At 37.1% G+C, this 3461-nt stretch overlaps 1 long non-coding RNA gene across 1 annotated transcript in view; it reads right to left on the reverse strand.

Moving 5' to 3' along the window:
* Positions 1 to 2643: 2643 nt before the first annotated feature.
* LOC107676457 (uncharacterized) overlaps positions 2644 to 3461 on the reverse strand; it is a 3442-nt gene continuing 2624 nt past the window's right edge. Inside the window, exons 2-3 of the long non-coding RNA XR_001632739.1 lie at positions 3103 to 3196; positions 2644 to 3029 (exon numbers count right to left, since the gene is read on the reverse strand). This is a non-coding gene — a long non-coding RNA (uncharacterized LOC107676457). The remainder of the gene's footprint in view (positions 3030 to 3102; positions 3197 to 3461) is intronic.

Consider the following 3461-nt stretch of genomic DNA (forward strand, 5'->3'; position numbering starts at 1 on the left):
ATGGCCAAAATCCGATCAGATTACTTTTGAACAACTGGCCCCAGGCGTTAATTTTCTGTTATGTCCATATGAAATGGTTCAGTCAAAAAGATTCAACTCGCTCGTAAATTAGCGGTTTGAATCAAACTCAATTCAGTCAGTGAATCGTTCAAACCCGTTACTGACTCCCTCACTGGACCACGAGTTATTTTTCTGTTATGTCCATATCAAAATGAAACGGTTCAGGCAAAAGGTTACATGAAACAGCCTTGAATTTGCTCGTAATTTAGCTGTTTCAAATCAGACGGGTCTGGACTTTTAATGAATTCACGACTCCTTCACTGAATAGCGAGTTATTATTCAGTCATGTCAGTATTAAAATAAATCGAAAACTGTTAAGAGTTATGTATATTTTATAGGTTCATACGCATTAATCATCATGAGGTGCGTTTTATCATACATAATCTCGTTACATTTCGCGCTATGTTTACTGAATGCAGCGAAAGCCATTCACGAAAAACGATTCGTATGAAACGGTTCAGTCAAAAGATTCATTAAACAAACTCGTACGTTAGCGGTTTGAATCAGACTCCACTCAGTGAATCGTTCAGAGCCGTTAGTTCACAACAATAATAATATAAACAGATATATGGTGCTGGGTAGATTACTTACAAATTGTAGTCCATTACTGATTACAGATTACATGATGAAAATTGTAGTTAGTGCATACGTCATAATTTTACTCATTTTAGGTAATGTATTCTGACAGATTTTTTAGATTACCTTAACTTGTTTTAACACTACCATTGCTGTAATACTGCTGAGCATTGTAATACTGTATTATCCAGTTACGAGTACTCAATTTTTGGAATCTGATCCAGATTACATGTAATCAGTTACTACCCAGCACTGCATATATGAGTTTTCTTGAATATATTACAAATGGTATTCTATGATAAATACCATCATCATAAATGGCAAACATTAAAACAGTAAAATAAAATTGGATATTAACCAAACATTTTTATTCAATACGAAATATTTTCGTAAAAAAAAGTGATATTTATGACACATATACAATCAGAATCACAGGAGTGATGAGTCTATATATACACAGACAGACATACGTTGAGGATGGCGGTCATTGCGACGTGATTATTGATGCGTCCTTCAGATCGAGCTCTCATGGCCAGACTGACAAACCACATGCAGGGAACCCAGAACTTATTATGAGGGGAGGGCAGTTCCTCTAACTGCCTCAGTTCCTCAGCCGTCATCAGACCTACAGTACAGGAGAGTTTTCAACCCATATGACTTTCTCCCAAATTGAAGAATGTTGACTTTGCTCTTTTGCATGAAATCATACAGTGATCAGGGGCTGTCAAGCTCCAAAAATCACGGGGGGGGGGCCCAGGTTACCTTTGAGGTCTGGTACAAATATGACATACAAAAATACATAGGCAACAGGCTCATTTGTATGCACGATTAATCATTAAAAGATCGTGATCTCGATTCAAATAAACACAATCTTATTTCTACACTGAACAAAATTATAAACGCAACGCTTTTGTTTTTGCCCCCATTTTTCATGAGCTGAACTCAAAGATCTAAGACTTTTTCTATGTACACAAAAGACCTATTTCTCTCAAATATTGTTCACAAATCTGTCTAAATCTGTTAGAGTGGCCTTTTATTGTGGCCAGCCTAAGGCACACCTGTGCAATAATCATGCTGTCTAATCAGCATCTTGATATGCCACACCTGTGAGGTGGATGGATTATCTCGGCAAAGGAGAAGTGCTCACTAACACAGATTTAGACAGATTTGTGAACAATATTTGAGAGAAATAGGCCTTTTGTGTACATAGAAAAAGTCTTAGATCTTTGAGTTCAGCTCATGAAAAATGGGGGCAAAAACAAAAGTGTTGCGTTTATAATTTTGTTCAGTGTAAATGACGATGATTCCGCTATGTCTATTAAGCCTTTGAAATCACAATCACATCCGAATATTTAAACCTGCTTTCGTGCAGCCGCTGATCCAGAAAGATTGTATATGTTACATTATGCCAGTAGGTGGTGACCAGTGACTGTTAAAATGTATTTGATGTCTGAATCATTCATTCAAGAGATAGGCCTACGTTCAAAAACTCCGGACGAAACAAGTTATATATTCATTTCAAATGATTTTTTACATAATGAATTCATTTAAATTAATAAATATTTTCAAATAGACTAATTTATAACATTAAATAAGCATTTTTTCAGAAACTCAAGTAAATTATCCTACAAATTATTTTGTTTGGTTATCTAATGTTTTGTTTTCAGAATCGTGGGAGAACGGTGATCTCTATTCTAAAAATTAATTATCCAGAGGCATAGCTTAAAAAATACATAACTAATACTATTAGTAGCCTACTGTTTCTAATATTAAAACTAGACTAGGATGTAAAAGGTACAATCTTACAGACTTTATGTAGTACATTAACAAGGATTTGGTACAATTACAATGCCCCCCTACAAAAGTACAAAGCACTTTTACAGGGTTTTTGTCATTTTTGCAGCCCCATTCACTTTTACTGTATAGAATAAAACAGTCCAGCACTGTATAAATAAAAGTGACTTGACTTGAGGTTGAGTAAATTATGACAGAATTTACGTTTGTGTGAGCTATATACAGCCAAAGCTCTTAGGGATCTGGCCGTAATTCCTTCCTGTTTCCCCTTTGAGGTTAAATCCCAGATACTGAAGGGTACCGGCACAAAACATGGCTTTAATCGCTGTTCTAGGCCACATTTCTTGGCCTGAATCCCAGTTTACCTGCTTGAACCAGGTGGCTCATGGTCGGGAACCTCTTGTAGACGGCGGTGCTGACCAAGCGGTAGATCAGGATGCCTGACAGGTTGGCGTAACACATTAGACTCCTGCGGACGAGTCTGGCCCCTTCATCTGCGCCCCGGACGTGTCCGCTAACCAGCGCTGACAGGCGATCCGGCCACGGGATGCTCTCGAACTGACCCCACCAACGAGTCACCACAAGAGTCACGTAGAAACCTGCAGGAAGAGAGAGAAGTTGAGAATTGATTGTTTTAATCCCAAAAAAAGCACTACTGTAAATCAGGTTTACCCAGTATGAATGACACGGGAATCAGTTGCACGTACGATCGCAGTACACGGAGAGCTTCTCGAACATCCTGCGCTGCTCTTCAGTCAGTATACACCTGTCAATCAAAGAGTGCATATTTCAATAACTGGTGATTTATTAAATAAAACTATTAAAAGTAAAACTCTTTGTCACTGTAGACTGAAAGAAAATTTGAACAATAATTTAAAACACCCTTACAATGCTTTTTTCTGATGTTACAACAGTAAAATTATGAATTTAGAGATGTACCACCCATTCAATTCTTTGGGTAACACTTTATTTTAAGGTGTCCTTGTTACACATGTTACATGTACTTACTATTATAATAACAATTAATTATG

The sequence above is a fragment of the Sinocyclocheilus anshuiensis genome, unplaced genomic scaffold (genome assembly GCF_001515605.1).
Source record: "Sinocyclocheilus anshuiensis isolate Anshui unplaced genomic scaffold, SAMN03320099.WGS_v1.1 scaffold228, whole genome shotgun sequence".
NCBI lineage: Eukaryota > Metazoa > Chordata > Actinopteri > Cypriniformes > Cyprinidae > Sinocyclocheilus > Sinocyclocheilus anshuiensis.